We start from the raw sequence: 18,585 nt of genomic DNA, 5'->3' as shown, positions 1-18,585 counted from the left end.
GCAGCAGTAGCAGCTATACGGAGAAGGTGAAAATGGAAGTTGATATTGGAGTGAACTTGTTGGTTTTTCATTTGCAAATTAAGTGTCATCTGGTTGGTTTGTTATTCTACCTAGGAGAGTGAAAATCTTGTGGGGTGCATGTTGGCGTGCAGATGCGTGTTCATAAAGTTGTACCATGACAGCAGCACCTACAGATATTATACTCAGTTTTTATTATTTCTGCGCTTGCTTTGCACATCGAGATCATAATCCAAGTTGTTTGTTTAGCATCATACCAGGCCACCTTTATTTGCTTTCAATGTCTCATTTTGATCTTGGTATTACAGATTTAGACCCTCCATATTGATGCGTCATAAGAAGCTTCATTTATAAAATTCTAGAATGAGACTCATTAATTATGTAAAACTATTTTGGAGAAAACCAAGATTTTTCATGTGTACTCTGAATCATTAAAATTCTTGAACAATAATATAATGGTTAAAATCTTTGCTTAAAATAAAAAAAGAGAGAAAATGATACACCTAAGATAGGGTGTTATGTGCAAATAACTATAAGGTCCCAAAGAGATCTTTGGTGAAAGTGTCACCTATTTAGAAGGACACGAGCAGGACTTGGTTGCTTTTTGAAATTGCACTTCTTTCATATTTGAAACTGCACTTCTTTCATATCGTGTAATGATTTTTGTTGCAACCAATTCTCTGTTATCTGTCATCGATGAAGAGCATCTGCAAAACAAAATCCTCACAGATCGGAATTATATCCGGCGGAGATCCTCCGATGTTTAAGTCAGCAGGAAGCGGTGAACAGCAGATAAAAATATTTGAAATGATAGAGTTCCAACCCAAAATTGTCTTACCCACACTGTTTATTTACCTCCTTTTTATAAATGATTCTGATGTAACCGTTGAGTACGTGGTCCCATTTTTTATAGCGCTAAATTATCGGATCATAATCATGGAGTTAATGGGTTGTTTATAACCACTAATGATCGTGATATGTAGTCGATAACCATTTATAATGGTCAGGTATGTTGAGAAGATAGGCTGACTATATATCGGTAATAGTGATAAGTCGGTAGTCTTGGAGATCCGAATGAGCATCGATCAGTAACTTTGATATGCTGATGCTCTTTGATAAGAGGTTAACCTAGTTATCCGTTGTTGGTTGATAATAGCCAATTGTCGATCGGTCAATTGATTGTTAGTCAGAGTAATATGTTCATAAGGCCGATGTAGAGTCGGAGTTAGGGGTCGATTGAATGGTCCCAACAGTTACCCCCCACTCTCAAGTCCAAGATAGTCTGATGTGTATATCGTCACATGATTTCACGTTGGACGAAGAAAGTTGTCATGTATCGTCTTGAGCCCTGACTCGGCTACTGATGTTAATGACTTTTTGGAGTATAAGAGATCTTCAGCTATTTTGTTGTTTCGATAGCTGTGAAATCATTATTGAGCCATCATTTCAGAAAGATAATTCAACGTCGGATGATTTGATTCTGACTAGTAGATTTTGGTCATGTGTCAAAACATCATTAGTTTCGTGCTATTCACGTGGATAATGGTGAGGTGGCACGATCAGAAGCAGATGCATCGAACCGTCCGACTAATAGTTGGTCTAGATGTTGCCACGTATGGTTATCTGAAGAGATCCAGATTCAATCGATTTCATCTGGACCATTGAGGAATCATATATATATGTAGTCGCTTTCAGTTAGACTTTTACTTTGCATTTGTCACCATCCTCTGCGGTGAAAGGTTCTGCTGGAAGGCTGCCCTAGTACTAGGAGCTCTGAGTACTTGTTCTTCGCACCCCTCATTAGTTTCAGGTCATTTTCTTGTCTTTATCCTTGAGTCCTTCTCCTTTTAGGGCTTTTCCTTTAAGGTTTTCTTCTCTTCTCTAGTTTTCCATGGCTAGCAGAAAAATTTCTTCTTCTTGGGATAGTCGATCGGAGAATCCGATCGATGACTTTCCTTTGAATTCAAAAATGGATGCTTCTTCCTTATCCGGACCCAATGTTGAATAACTCCAGGAACAATATCGTATCCTGGAGCAGTATCAACTTTTCGCTCCTGACTCGGATGGTCGGGTGAATTCTCCTCCTTTGGGCCAAGTTGCAATTTATGTCGAGGACCTTTGGACTGATCTTTGATTAATTTTCGATTTTGGAGTTCGTCCAAAATCTTTTTGATTACTACGATCCTTGCTCTATTCAACTGGCTCCGAACTCAATCCGGCTAATCATTAGTTTTGCTTTGTTGTGTCATCTCATACCGACTATTCCTCATCTTTTTTTTTTTGATCTTTTTTCATCCTTCATCCTCATCCGAAGGCTAAAGGTTGGTGGTTTTTCAATCCGAGAAAAGGCTTTTCTTTTATTATCAATCTTCCATCATCCATTCATGGATGGAAGAATCAATTTTTTTTTGTTTCTTCTTCATCTCCCTGAGGTTTTCCTTCATGATGGGGTGATCCAAGGACTGGCTCCAATAAGAATAGTCAGGTAGAGGCCGATAATCGAAAAGACTTCATCCGACTGAAAGACATGGCAGTTCTACTGTAGCGAGAGCTGATGACCGAACAAGCTCTCTACGATGTCGAGTTTAGTTGGGTCACTTCTTTAGGTATAACATAGTCAGCTGTTTACTTTTTACTTTTGTTTGTTTTTAAACTATACTAATTTTTTTTTTATTCTGATTGTAGCCATGAAGCCAAGGACATGAGTGTCATCTACCGACATTTGTTTGCATGCTGCCAAGAAGAAGGCAGCATCCGAAGCTAGCCCTTCTTGACCATCGAAGAAGAGTCAGGTCACCACTCCATCCACACCAATGAGGGGATCTGACATTCTATCGGAGTCAATTCTCGAGCAAATTTTGGCATTGTCAGGATCGACAATGCTTCCAGAGGCACCATCTGCAGAAAATAGGATGGCGGGAGAAGATGGAGCTGCTACGTACCATCGATGGCTCCATCAATAGAGGTTCGGACCGAAGTGAGAGTCGTGGCTAAACCCGAGCAATTTGCGGCTGCACTAGTTGTTCCTCCGATGGAACGTTCCCTAGCGCAGTCGAGTTCCGACTTTCCAGCATTCTCAAGCATGAGATTGCCGATCGGGGATTGGGGGAAGGTGCCAATGACCTAGGCCGATGACGGGTCATCTGCAGGCCTTCCAACCCTTGTAGACATTCAGATCTCCGAGGGTGAGTCAGCTCTGGCCAATCTGGCATTGGCCAGATAGCTCATCGAAGCTACTCTTCTCCCGATTGATCAGAAGAATAGGAAGAATAGGGCGGTCGTCGAAATATTTTCTTCTGTCTACCCAATGATACTCGAGGTAAATTTTTTTTTATCTGATCTGATCTAACTTGATTTATCTTCGGCTTTCAGTGGGCGCACGATATGCATGATCTGGAGGTCGGCTATCGAAAGATTGCTAACTTTCGTCGGTCCTGGATGGATAAAATGGCGGTTGCCAATGTCGAGAAGATGGCTGCCCTCGAACAACTTCAGGCAGCAACTGAGCGGGAGGCAAAGCTTCAAGAAGAAGTCTCCCACTTGACTGCCGATCTACAATCCTTCAGAGCTAAACTTGAGTCGGCTCACCAGAGCATCTTATCCCTCGAGTCACGGATTAGGAGCAAGAAGCACTCCATCCATCAGCTTTGATGAGAGAGGGATGGATGCATGATGAACTTGAAGCCAAACGTGGAAGGCATCGGGCCACCCTGAAAAGGTTGGCACTGATCGATGCTGAGTCGGCCTCTGTGAGAGCTGAAGTAGAGTTGATGAGAGAAGTCCTGAATCAAGCCATCGAGAACTTCAAGAACTCAAAAGAATTCAAAGAAGAAATCCTCAAGGCAGATATGCTTCTTATTATGTTGGATACGAGGATGATCGAGATGTGGTCAGAAAGTTGTACTCAGATCTGAACTTTTCTGCTTGAGCATCATCATTCCTCTTGGCTCGAGAGATGAAACTACTGAAGAAGGGACTATGCCGACTGAAGACGATGCACTGACTGTACCAAAAAATATTTCAATCATCGATGCTGCATCGAAGCATGGAGATGAAGACCACGACTGGTGATCGATGTAACATTTTTACTTTTCTTTTTGTAATCAAAAATTTTGTAATTGGACTTTAGTCCAATTTTGTAACTTTCATTTTAATGAATGAAAGAAAAATTTTTTAAGTACAAATTTCATCTTTCTTGTGTATACTTGCAATGCCGTAGTTTGATAACCGAAGATCGATCGGCAAGTCGAACATTTGGTAGTAATTGTAGAATCATCTATTAGTCAAATATCAATTAACATACTTTACCTTTTAGGTATTAGGATAAATAATAATAAGCCAAATATCTCTCGATTGATCATAGTCAAGTCAGTATGTCTAGTTATTTGATAAACGGTGACAAACCGAATATTCTTCGACTGACCGCAGTCAAATCGATATAGTTCCAATTCGATCTGAATCATATTGGCATAGTATTCTACTTAGTTAAAACTAAATCAGTATAAATAGTCGTTCAATCAGCTTTTACAGTAAAAAATCGAGATATAGTCGATATCGAGATACAGTCGGTATATCGAATTTTACAGTGAAAATCAAGATATAGTCGATGTGTCGATTTTTACAGTGAAAAATTGAAATATAGTCGATAAAAATTAATCATCTATTTATCACTTTGTAGTTGGCTGAAACTTTTATGATTATGAAATTAAATGTTTCATTCTGAAAACTGTACACATGAATAACTTTATTGATAATACATCTTTAAGTTGTCAGCATTCTACATTCGTGGAATAGCTATTCCCTCAAGGGTTTCCAGTCGAGTCGATATGCATCTGATCTAAGTATCTCAATTATTCTGTAAGGTCCTTCCCAATTCAGAGATAATTTTTTTTGATCTAAAGATTTTGAAACTTCTACCTTTCTTTGGACTAGGTCTATCGGATGGAAGACCTTCGACTTAACTTTTGAATTATAATATCGGGCTACTCTTTACCGATATTCTGTCATCCAAATTTGAGCTTGCTGTCAGACTTCTGAAAGTAGGTCTAAATCGACTCTCCGACATTCTGAATTGCTCGGCTCATTGTATTGTTCCACCCTTACTGATGGTAATCTGATCTCAAGTGAGATCATCGCTTTTGTTCCATAAGCCAGATTAAATGATGATTTTCCTGTTGGTATGCGAGGAGTTATTCGATATGCCCATAAGATCGGATATAGTTCTTCCATCCAGAGGTCTTTAGCTTCATTCAGTCTGATTTTGAGTCCATATAAGATTGTTTGGTTTGTCACTTCGACTTCACCATTGGATTGTGGATAGCTGACTGATGTGAGTTTGTGCATAATATGAAATTTCACACAAAACTCTTTGAAGTTTTGATTGTCGAATTATTGATCATTGTCCGTGATGATGGTGTGTGGTAGATTGCATCTGCATATGATTAATTTCTGAATAAAGTCTTCCATCTTACTTTCAATGATTTGTGTCAGAGGTTCAGCTTCCACCTATTTAGTAAAGTAATCAATGGTGACCACTATAAACTTTTTCTGACCAGATGTCGAAGGAAAAGGATCAAGTATGTCAAATTTTCATTGTGTGAAGGGCCATGGTGTGACAATTGATTCAACTACTGGTTAGCTGGTGTTGTATATTTGCATACTTCTGACATGGCTCACCCATTTGGACAAGTTCAGCTGCATCTTTCTTCATAGTGGACCAGTAATATCTTTGTTGTAAGACTTTGTAAGCTAAAGATTTATCCTCTAAGTGATTTTCATAAATTTCTTCATAAATTTCTCTGAGTGCATAGTCAGCATCTGTCGGTCCTAAAACTTCAGTAAGGGAAGAGAGAACGATCTCTTATAAAGCTTACCATTCATCAGAATATATTGTGACGCCATCCATCTGAGTCATTTAGCTTCTGAGGGATTTGTAGGTAGAGTTTCATCAATCAAGTACTAGATGATCAGATCTATCCAGCTTGGCTCATCATTGAGTTGTAGCATTTTTTTGACTTCATCAATACTCGACTGTTCAAGACATTCGACGAATGTCCGATCCAACGAGTTGAAAGAAGTGGTTGCGAGTAGTGAAAGTGAGTCGGCTCGAGCATTTTCTGCTCTTGGGATGTGAAAGATCTCAAAGTATTTTAATGTCGACGTAAGATCTTTCACTTTCTGAAGATACTTCATCATATTAGGATCTTGGGCTTCAAACTCGCCCTTTACTTATCCAGCAATCAACTGTGAGTCGGTGAAGACCTTCAAGCTATCAATATCAAGTTTTTTGATAATTTTTAAGCCAGCTAAGAGTGCTTCATATTTAACTTGATTATTTGAAGCTTTGAAATTAAATCGAAGGGCATATTCAGTTATAACCTCTTCAAAATTGATGAGGATGAGATCAGCTCCACTGTCTTGTGTATTAGATGCTCCATTAATATGTAGCATCCATACCGACATTAAGTCAGGCTCGAAAGTTGTAGCTTCCTTTATTTTGTCATTAACTTTATCCTCAGAATTATTATCAAATATTATACATTCGGCAATGAAGTCGGTCAAAACTTATGCCTTCATCGATGGATGTGGATGATATTGGATATCAAACTCAACAAGCTTTATTATCCACTTTATCATTTGACCCGATGTATCAGGTTGATGTAAGATTGCCTTCAACGGCTGATCTATCAAGACGACAATAGGATGTGCTTGAAAGTATGGGTGAAGTCACTGTGATGATATGATTAGAGCATAGATCATCTTTTCTACTTTTGAATATCTTATTTCGGCATTATGAAGTACCTTGCTAGTATAGTAGATAGGTCATTGAATTTGGTTTTCGTCCTCTTGGACAAGTATCAAAATAACTACCTCCATCGAAGTCGCCAAGTAGAGATACAAAATTTTTCCAACCTTTGGTTTTGTGAGTAGCGGTGGAGATGTCAAATATCTTTTTAGATCTTCAAAGGATTGTCGACACTCGTCTGACCATATAAAGTCGTTTGATTGTCTCAAGATTTTGAAGAAGGACAAACATCTTTCTGTCGATCTTGATATGAATCGACTGAGTACGGTGATCCTTCCATTAAGCTGTTGTATCTCTTTCTTGGAGCTTGGATGCTTCATATTGATGATGGTCTTAATTTTTTTCAGATTGACTTCGATTGCTCGCTGTGACACAAGAAATTCTAAGAATTTTTCAGAAGTTACTCCAAATGCACACTTAGTTAGATTTAACTTTATGTGATGTCATCGAAGTGTGTTGAAAGCTTCTTTCAGGTCTCGAACATGATCAGTAGTTTGAGAATTTTTCACCAGCATATCATCTACATAAACCTCCATATTCTGCCCAATTTGTGTCTTGAATATCTTGTTAACTAGCCATTGATAAGTTGCTCTAATATTTTTTAAACCGAACGGCATCACTTTATAATAGTAGATGCCTTTGTCGGTCACGAAGGCTGTGTGCTTCTTATCTTCAGGTACCATCCGAATCTGATTATAGCCGACAAAGATATCCATGAAGCTCAAAAGTCGGTGTCCAAAAGTTGCATCAATCAGTTGATCAATTTTCGATACAAAAAAATTATCCTTCGGACAAGCTTCATTCAGATTCATATAGTCGATGCAGATCCTCCACTTTTCATTGATCTTTCTCACCATTACTATATTGATGCGCCAGTTGTGATAATTAGCTTCCTTGATGAAGCCAGCTGCGAGGAGTTTGTCGATTTTTTCGTCGATGACCTTCTGCCTTTTAGGTGCAAAAAGCTTTTCTTTTGTCACACTGGTTTAACCTTTGGATCAATGTTTAGCCAATGGATTATTACCTCCAGAGGAATGCCTGACATGTCAGTAACCGATCAAGCAAAAATATCGATGTTTGCTCTGAGTAGATTTATTAGCTACTGTCGCTCTAGATCAGACAGCTACGATCTAATTTGGACCGTCTTCTCAGGATCTTCTTCTTTTAGTGGAATAGAAACCAATTGCTGGGCTGGTTCACCCCTTTCTTCATTTTTTTTGATCGAATTTATCAACGGACAAAGAGTTTTCAGGTTGATTATTTTGTGTGAAAATCAGAAAGCAGCATCGGACAAGTTGTTGATCTCTCCGTATCTTTTTGACTCTATTTTTTGTCAGAAATTGAACTAGCAGATGATATGTCGAGACTACTGCTCTCAGAGTTTTAAGTCCAAATTATCTGAGTATGGCATTATAAGCCGAGAGAACTCAGACAATCGTGAATATCATGAGAACAGTACTCTATTGTGGTTCAGTTCCTATGGTTAATGGGAGAGTGATTTCTCCTTATATAGTAATCGCATCTCTGGTGAAGCCGACTAATGACGTCGAGACTCTCCTGAGTCGATCAGTCGGTAGTCACATTTGAAAGAAAGTCGAATAAAATAAAACATCCGTTAAGCTTCCATTATCCACTAAAAATTTTTTTATATCATAATTTGCTATCATTGTCGAGACAACGACCGCATCATCATGGAGAGTTTGTATTCTCCGAACATCATCTTCTGAAAAAGTAATTACATTATCGAGTTGTCGTTTCTTTACCGACTCTTCTTCAAAAGTTGCCCCTAGTTCTTCAGTTGCTCGGAGATCATGTTGATTACTCCCACCGTTGGTCGATTGTTAAGTGTCTCCTCAGCTTGTGACTGAGGTTGTTGGTCGGTGGGAGGTTGAGTCAGGCGATCATGTCAGAATTTTTCAAGATAGCCTCATTGAATCAGGGTTTTTATCTCATTGCTGAGCTGGATACACTGTTCGATATCGTGACTGTGATCACGATGAAACCGATAGTACTTCTTCCTGTCTCGGCTCCTCGATGGTGCTTTCATTGATGGGGGGTGTCGTAAATACTCCTCTCCTTTGATCTCTATCAAAATCTACGCATGGAGAGCAGTAAGAGAAGTATAGGAGTTATACCTGCCATAGTTACTCGACTTTGGACTCCGTCGTCGAAGTGAAGCTTGCTTATTGATAGTCGGCCTATTTGATTCAGCCGAAGCTTCACTTTTTTTTTTATTTCTTCTTCTGATCTTTTTCATCTGTCTAGAGTCGGTCAGAAGCAGCTTCATCCACACAAATGTACTTATATGCACGCTCCAAAAGTTCAGCATATGTCTGGGAGAGAGTTTTATCTAAAGAATATGTGAATCTGGATCTCCTCAAATCTCTTTTCATGGCCGATATGGCCATGTCTTCATTGAGAACCCTGACCTCAAGTGTGGCCGCATTGAAATGAGCTACAAAATCTCTTAACGTCTTTATCTCACCTTGCTTGATTGAGAAGAGACTATCTGATGTCTGTGGTGGCCTTCGACTAGTGCTAAAGTGGGCTACAAAAGATTGTTCGAGCTGCTCAAAAGAGTTGATGCTCCCCGACTGAAGTCCAAAATACCAAACTCGAGCAGTCTTCCGAATAGTTGCTGGGAAGCCAATGCATAAGAGGGCATCGGTTGTCCTCTGAATCATCATGAGAGCCTTATAGCTCTCCAGATGGTCGATCAGATCGGTGAAACCGTCGTATGGCTCCATTTGTGGCATCTTGAACTGAGAGAGAATCGATTCATCCAGGATGCACTGAGAGAGAGGCTGGACAATGTGGAAGACATAGTCGTTGAAAGACTTTTGACCTTCCACCTGAAGTCGAGCAAGCTAGTGGTCAATTTCTCTGAACTTACGTTCGTAGTCGTCAAGCCACCGTTGTTGAAAAACTCCACAGGTAGAACCCCCTGAAGAGCTTGAAGAGGGAGAAGTAGAAGGAGTCCGCAGCTATTTCTCTTTCCTGATACTGTGTGCACGAGAAGGAGAAAGAGAACGTCATGAATGATGGGTGACATGGTGGGAGTGCCGAGAATACAGTTGTCCGTCTGGATGAGAGTGTCGAGATGATCGTCGCTCTGGAGAAGAGGAAGGCGAGCACCGTGGAGGACGGTGGCTGTGCCTACATGGCATGAAATGAGCCACGGGCTCCTCTACCGACGGCTGCTGCTGCTGCTGAATTTGCTGCTGCTGGAGGCTTTGAATCGCCTCCATCAAAACCTTCATTTGCTGCATGAGCGTAGCAATTTGTGCATCCGTAGTGACTACAGGACATGAAGAACTGGGCTCTGCCACTGAAAATGGGGGAGGAACATCTTCCTGATAGGAAGACTGTCTCATTGATCCTGTCGAGTGTTGAGCTCTGATTTTTGACATGGTTGATTGTATCATTTTTTTTTTACCTGGTGCGTCAATCTGTTACGGCCAATCCCCTATCTCCTGTCGTCGATGAAGATTACCTGCAAAATAAAATCCTCACAGACCAAAATTATGTCCAGTGAAGATTCTCTGATGCTTAAGTCAATGGAGAGTGATGAACAGTAGATAAGAGTATTTGAAATGACAGAGTCTCAATCCAGAATTATCTTATCCACATTGTTCATTTACCTTCCTTTTATAGATGATTCTGATGTAACCATCGAGCACGTAGTCCCACTTTTTATGGCACTAAATTATCTGACTATAATCATGGAGTTAATGGGTTCTTTATGTCTGCTAATGACTGTGACATGTAGTCGATAACCGTTTATAATGGTTAGGCGTATTGAGAAGATAAGTCGACTATATGTCGGTAATAGTGGTAAGTAAGTAGTCCTGGAGATCCGAATGAGTATCGATCAGTAATTCTGATATGTCGATAGTCGTCGGTCGGAGATTAACCAAGTTATTCGTTGCTGGTTGATAATAATCGACTGTCGGTCGATCAATTAGTTGTTAGTCGGAGTAATGTATTCATAAGATCGATGTAGAGTCGGAGTTAGGGATCGGTTGAATAGTTCCAATAATTTTTAAAAGATACTTAGGTCAGTTCGAAATCTTTGGCCACTCTCTGTTTAAAGATCTATATTATAGAGCTATTCAAATTAGCTTCTTAGTAGCATCATAATGGAGCTAGACTAATTAATTTAATTAAATTGGAATATTAAGCTATACGGAGCATGTTGGGGGCCAAAAAAAATGGCAATTAAGAAATAATAATGTAGAAACCTTTTTTTCCTCTTTATGTAATTAAATGGGATATCACTATAATTCACCATATAATAATAATTTTTATAATCTTCTTAAATAATTAATAACTAAAATAATCAAACAATCCATAAATAAGAGACACTACAATTTTAATATAAAAAAATCTTTCGATGTGAATTATCCATCATTTAGAATAATGAGATTACTATATGTCTTTTCTAAATCAACTAGAGACTATATAAGATGAAATCTTAGTTTCTACAATAAAAATAATTATCATCAATAAGATAGATTTTAATAATAAATAAAAATAGAGGATAGATCTCGTCAAATGTGGATGCTTCAAATAATCAAGGAAGAAGGTTTTTCAAAAATCAAAACCATTTAACCTTCTAACTCTCGATATTGAAAATAATATATTGAAATTTCATCAAAATCCAGATAAAATTCGTCATCTGATCGTTCGACAAAATTGGACTTCTTTCTTTATTTTTTTTCATTTCATTCTTCTCACCACGTCAAAGGACCCCTTAGGACTCTTTTTTTTAAAAAAACAAAATAAAAAAATATGGGTCCGATAGGAGGGACCATACCAACAGAGCACTGCCCCTCTATGATTCAAAATAGTTGGAACTCTTGTTGATCTATTAATGTTGAGTTTTGCAACAAATATTTTTAACAAAATAATAAGAAAAAACAAATCAAAGCAACCATAAAAGAGAGCATAGAATTTATGTGGTTCAGCAAAGATCTGCCTACATCCACCAAGCATGCACCTTCTTCACTATGAGAAAAATGAGAAAAAATACAAGAAAAACTTCTAACTTAGATTTAATCTCAAGCCCAAGCCCTATAACCCTTGTATACCTCTCTCATCTCTCTCTCTTGACCCGTGAAGAAGCAATATGATGACCTACAATTTATTTCGGTGCAAACAAAATAAAACCCTAAATAAAACTCAGGCTATCCTACAATATTGGATTAAAAACTCAATCTTATGGCTATAATGAAAGACAACAAAAGAAAATAGCAGTTAGCCATCATGGAACCTTCTAAGATTGCTACTGAACTTGTTTGGAAATTCACAAATTGTGAAAGCTGCAAAATTAATTCCTATTACAAGTTCTTTAATCATGGAGGTATCTTGTGGCCATTTAACAAAATTGTTCAGAAAGCCATGCTGTGGGAGAAACATAGAGTCTTCCTTTGGCTTAGATTGAAGAACAGATTATGGACAAGTACTTGCAAAAAAGGTTAGAGAGTAAGCTTTGGATGCCAATTATGGCGGTGCTAATATGAGAAATGATAAACTACTTATTAATTTCCTGCTGCTACAAGCATATGGTTTGCTCATAAACTCTATCTTAAATTTAACGGTTAGCCTGCCATCCACCGGATATGTGGATATTTTTGGGCTTGTGTGGATGGTTAGGCCCAAAATCGAATAGAAATCATGGATTTGGGCCAATACAACCATCCAAATCAGACTTTATTAGGTTATATTTACACAAGAGTAATTCTTTGTGGACCGCATGCGATACAATAATAGTACACTGCTCCTTTTCATTGGACCACGTAGCTATACTTTCCAACACGAATTAAATACATCAATTTTATTTTTTGGTTTGAAATTTTGAATGACAAAAATATTTTTCTGTTTTGAAAATTTCATAAAATTTTTAATGATGAAAATTTCATAAAATTTTTAGAATAAAAGAGGTATTTTTATCATTCAAAATTTTTAATCAAAAAGTGGAACTGCAGGTATTTAATGAATGTTGGAAAGTGGGGCTACGTGGTCCAATGGGATGGCTCGGTGCACTCCATGTTAATTTTATTGCACCGTATGTGGTGCACAAAGTATTTCCCATTTACACAAATCCATAATATTTCTGATGTTGGCCGGTCCGAATCTTATAGGAAGAAAAAAAAAAAAAAGCTGCTCCAAATAGGCCCATAGAGGTGTAGTAGAATTCATATATATCTCGAGGAGGAAAGCATGTAACTTGTAACTACAAGTGCTGGCATATTTGGTTGGAGAGGAGATCTCGAATCTTCTTAGAAACAAAAAAACTTCAATTATTTCAGTCCTCCATAACATTCTTCAAACCTTTCGGCTTTTTTGTTTTTTTGGTTGGTAGGCTTTTTTTTTTTTTTTGGTTGGTAGAATCAAACTTTTCGGCTTTGGTTGAACCTCTGCGGTAAAAAGGCATGTGAAAGCCATTGATTAATTCTGAATTCTGTGTCCTTTTTTTTTTGTTGAGGATAACTCGTCACCAGTAGCACTTGTCGTTTATCCATCCACCTCTTCTTAGATCTCTTGTACCTCTAAATAGACTTTCTCCATTACCTTTCAAGAAAAAAGAAAAGAAAATTGTCCCTGCTTAGGATTCGTTCGGAATGTAACGAGAACTTCTCTGTAATTCTAAACGCAATTTTAAACTTAGAAAAAAAATTGCGAGGCTGGAATTCTTCCGGTTGTTCCTCTCACCTTTCGGTGGAGCCACCACCTTCATCCCGGTCAAATAAACATGCCCGGGAACAAAGCTCAGCAAGCCAAACTATGGGCCTCCCTAGGCCTGTTTGGTGGCAAACTCACCCAAATCCACTTGGGATATACGGGTTTGGGTGAGCATTCCCTATGACGGTTCGGATTGAAGATATTATTGATTAGAATAAGCCTATCACGTATACCTTACATCATCCAATAACAAACCAGCACATCATCTAAAAGAATAAATTTTTTTCATTCAAAATAGTAAAAATAATTTTTTTTATTTAAAATTTTTAAACAAGCACGGACAATAGTGCTTTTTTTTTTTTTTTTACTTTTTTGGATAGTATCCTGGTTTCTTATTAGGTGATGTAAGAAACACGTTGTTGGCTTGTCCTAATCCATAATTTCTCTTGGATTTGAGTCAGCCAAGATCAACATTATTATAAGTGAGCTGAGTATGATTAAGGATTTGTTTATACGATAAGAAAGGTTACATAGTTACTGATTAAAAGAATGAATAAAATGTAGCGAACAGAACTGACAATGTCTATCAAAACTTTTTCTTGTTATATTTTCACCTTTTTTTTTTGGATGTATAATCGTAGATCCTCAATTTTTGATAATATTTTGTTTCCATTTACTAAGGTAAGTAACAAGCAAAGACTCAATTAGTTGGGTTTGCAGGTTTCAGACCGGGCCCGTCAGGCTCTGGTCTAGCCCACTGATTCTCCCATGCAGCGTCAAATGCTAAGGGCCATACGTTACAAACAAATAATGCTAGGGTCCGTGACGTTATAATTCATGTTGCATCTTTCGTGCGGAAAAACAAAAAAAAGTTGATCTTCTTTCACAGCATCAACAATTGAATCATATTTTATACATCTTTCAAAAAATGATGAACTTCTTCCTTCCATCTGTAGCATAGATCATAAAACTGATATCGTCTTGAATTAACTTTAGAAAAGAAGGTCAATCATTTTTTTGCATGAAAGATACAACCCAAACCCTTATGGCGACCGAAATCTAAGCTCAAGGGAAAAAGGGAATAAATTGGGCCAACAGCAATGACTACAACGAATGGTGTGGAGTTATTATTATTTTAAATTGGTGATCGATGATGAAGAAAAAAGAAAGAAAATGTCACGCCCCGAACCCAATACCCGGGTCGGATACGTGATGGCCGCACACTCCTTAGAGCAAGCCCTAAAGAATATGCAAGACCAAAATAAATCATTACAATCTTATCAACCATAATATTTAATTTCAACAGTAATTCATAAAACTTGCATAATAACAATTAACATTCCTTCAATTCTCTGATCAGATACTATGACACTCTATTTATCCTTCTGCTCACCCGTAAATCCAAGCCATAGCCAATCTAAGTCATCCTGCAACTCTGAGAAGAAAAAGAAAGATGAAGGGGTGTGAGCTTTACAGCCCAGTAAGAATTCCCATATCACACTGATATAGTAATATAGTCTGAAAATAAGGATAAGCAATAAAATATAAAATCTCATGTTCAATGTCCAGAATAATGCAAACATTCATAAATTTTCTGTCTTGTCAAAATAGATGCATCATCATATGTTAACCGGTGAAACACTTTTGTTCAACAATTGTTTCATATCTTATCTTTCATTTCTCCTTTCATAATCATATGATTTTAACATTTTCTTTCTGGCTCTGGACTATCCAAGTCTATACCTCAGTCATCATCCGGATCGAATCCACTTTAAAAAGTCTTTCAAGACTGTCCCAGGATGAGCTCCTGGCCGGCTGTCCCACGTACCAAAGCCCGTGAGAGGCTGTCCCAGGCATAAGCTCCTGGCGGGCTGTCCCAGGCATGAGCTCCTGGCCGGCTGATCCACCTGTAAGCCTGTGGGGGCTGTCCCAGGCATAAGCTCCTGGCGGGCTGTCCCAGGCATAAGCTCCTGGCCGGCTGTTCCACATGACAAGGCTAGTCCATACCATATATCTCTTTCTTTTCATTTAATCATTATGTGTTGATTTCATCAATCAATTCTGTCTTGCATTATGATCAATTCAGATATGTCATATCCATATAATCATGCCATCAATCTCTGATACATATATATTGACATAACATACTCATGCTCAAAATCAAATAACAGTATCTCAGATATAATAAATTCATCGATCTCAAATCCGATAATGCAAAACCAACGATGCAAGACCAATAGTAAAATAGCATATATAATAGTGATCATGTACAGGGATTCTTACCTTTACCGGTGACTGATCCAAACACAGAAATCAATGTTCTTCTTTGATTTATGAATTTCTCTAACAAGATATTCCACTCGATATCATATGCAGACAATCATCTCTTCATAACCCTGATCAATATAAAAATCACATATATGGAGAAAATTACCGATAATCGATCTGATAACACAAATCTAGGATCTCTCTTAGGATTAACCAAAATTAGGATTTACCTAAGTATCTGGATCCTCCACTGATCCATAAGACTTCTAGAGAGAGAAAATCCGAGAAGAGAGAGAAAATTCTAGAGAGAGAAAGTAGAGAGAGAAAGTGGAGAGAGAATCTTCGTATCCTTCCGATGAGAAAGTCATGATCGAGATCATCAGAGGTCCTATCAGGGTGACTCAATATGAATCAAGTGTTACAAATTTCGAATAGGATCGGACTGGAATCAGACCTACCGCACGAATTTCGGAGCAACCTCAATTCATCATATTTTTAATTCAAATATATCCTAGGGTTCACGATGCAATCAGAGAAAAAGAAAAGATCCTAGAGAGACAAAATCCGTAAAGAGAGAGAAAAGTCTAGAGAGAGAATCTAGAGAGAGAAAATGTAGAGAGAGAAGGTAGAGAGAGGAGAGAGAAAAGAGAGAGAAAGGAGGGAGAGGAGAGAGAGAAAATTTCTCTCTCTTCTTCTTCTTCTTTTTCTATTTTTATTTTCTTTATTTTTATTTTTCTTTATTTTTCTTTTTCTCTTTTTCTTCTTTCTCTTTTTCTTTCTTTTTTTTTTTCTTTTCTTTTCTTTTCCCTTTTTCTTTTCTTTTCTTTTCTTCTTCTTCTTCCTTCTTCCCGCGGTCAAAAACAGAGAACCCGCGCTCTTTCCGAGCGCCTCCCCCATATCCGGACAGGTGAGCCACCTCCGGCCACCCTTTCCGGCAACGTCCGACGCCGGCGGTGCTACCCTGTCGGTGGCAGTGCCACCGTCCCTGTTGCCGGCGGCAGAAAAGGAAAAAGATCACACGAACAGGGTATCCCTGTTTGAGCCCGAACCGGCACCTCGCCGGCTTCCCAAAAACACCGATGACCGGAGAATAAAAAGGAGAAGAGGAATACCTTGTTCCGCCGTCCAAAGAAAGCTCCGACGACCCCCTTTCTTCTGATCAACCACCCACGGTAACCATTGAGAAAATTTCTCAAATCCCTCGATTTTCCTCAAAATTTTTGTTGTAATTTCCTAAGAGAGGACGGGGGATCTTTATACTGGAGGTTTCCTACCCTAGCCGGACTCTTTGAGTCCGATTTTGCCGGAATCGTGAAGGAAGAAGACTCCGGCTAGGAGTCTTCCTCCTCCTCTGTTTTTTTTTTTTATTTTTTTTATTGGCTGTGGCTGATTCTGGATCGGGGTGTTACATTCTCCCCCCCTTCAAATAATTTCGTCCTCGAAATTAAGTTATGTTGTTTGAGATACCTATTTCAAAGTATACATTCTTCATGTTATTCTCAAACTTACGATAATGTCATATATATTATTTATTTCTCATGATCTTGTTATAACAAAAATTATTTGAAATCTCAAACTCATCCCTTCTTATTGATTTCTTAACTTTTTGAAGAACTGTAATATTTTGGACTTGTATTAATATACTACCATTATTTGTCTAATACATTTCACTCGAAATTCATAATTATCTCAGACTACCCTTGATAGAAAATAAATAAAGGTCAAACATCGGGCACTCTTCATAATCATCGATTTCTTTCTTCTCTTGACCTTCCAACAAATTTTATATGTAATCTCTCATCTTAAGAAAATCTCAATCTTCTATATCAGTTCGAGTAACAATATTAAATTTTAAAAATATGAGATATATGTTAGGATATTCTAAGTTTGAACTAATATCAGAACTATCAAGCTGTTAATAAACTTGAGATATCTAGGATTTCTTGGTATTATCTACAATGAAGCAACCTACTGACAAAATAAATTTTCTTCTTTAATTTAAAAATAATATCAAAAGACTTTTGATCCACTTAAAAAAAATAAACTATCGACTTGAAATTCAATGCAACTTGAAAGATCAAAGAATCATATTCAGAATATGATATTTTGAGTAACCAAAAATTTCATCAAGATGTGTATCTCATATTCTCATAATAAAATTCAAGTATATTTTTCATCTAAGATTGAGTTTCATATATGATCCTCTTATAGGTTCAGTGTTCAAAAATATTTCTCTCTCATATGATGAAATTTCTTTTTTTAAACCATACCCTAATTAACTTTCTTTTGATAAATCCAAAATTTATAACGCATCAGACAATTATCATTGAAATTAGAAAAGTATCATGATCTTCAATCATATAAGTTTAACATTCCAAAATCATCTAGTATACTCAACATAACTTATCAATACCTCCCACTTATTCCAAGGTCAGCTCTTTCATACTTAGGTCAACTTACTAGTTGAAATCTAAGATATAACTCGGTCAATTTTATTATAGATAACATATGCCACTTATGCATAAATTTCATCTTAATATCTATTGATTCGAAATCTAAATATTGAATCTCTCTTTTATATCTATCATATTCCTCATGATTATAACCTAAGTTCAGATATCACTAGAATTACAATTCCGAAATAATATAACCTTAAACTCAAATACCACTTAAATCATATTTTCTGATGATCATAACCTAAACTATAATATCATTCTATTACATCTTAATGATTATAACCTCAGACTCTAATATTATCTATCATACTCTATTGATTATATATATCAAAATTTTGATATCACTTATATGAC

The 18,585-nt window shown here is 37.5% G+C and overlaps 1 pseudogene; it reads left to right on the top strand.

Moving 5' to 3' along the window:
* LOC140858530 (1-aminocyclopropane-1-carboxylate oxidase-like) overlaps positions 1-18,585 on the top strand; it is a 163,347-nt pseudogene that overhangs the window by 9,048 nt on the left and 135,714 nt on the right.

Source organism: Elaeis guineensis, chromosome 1, assembly GCF_000442705.2.
Source record: "Elaeis guineensis isolate ETL-2024a chromosome 1, EG11, whole genome shotgun sequence".
Taxonomy (NCBI): Eukaryota; Viridiplantae; Streptophyta; class Magnoliopsida; order Arecales; family Arecaceae; genus Elaeis; species Elaeis guineensis.
The sequence above is the reverse complement of the archived record's forward strand: the minus strand, read 5'-3'. Positions and strand labels throughout refer to the sequence as shown.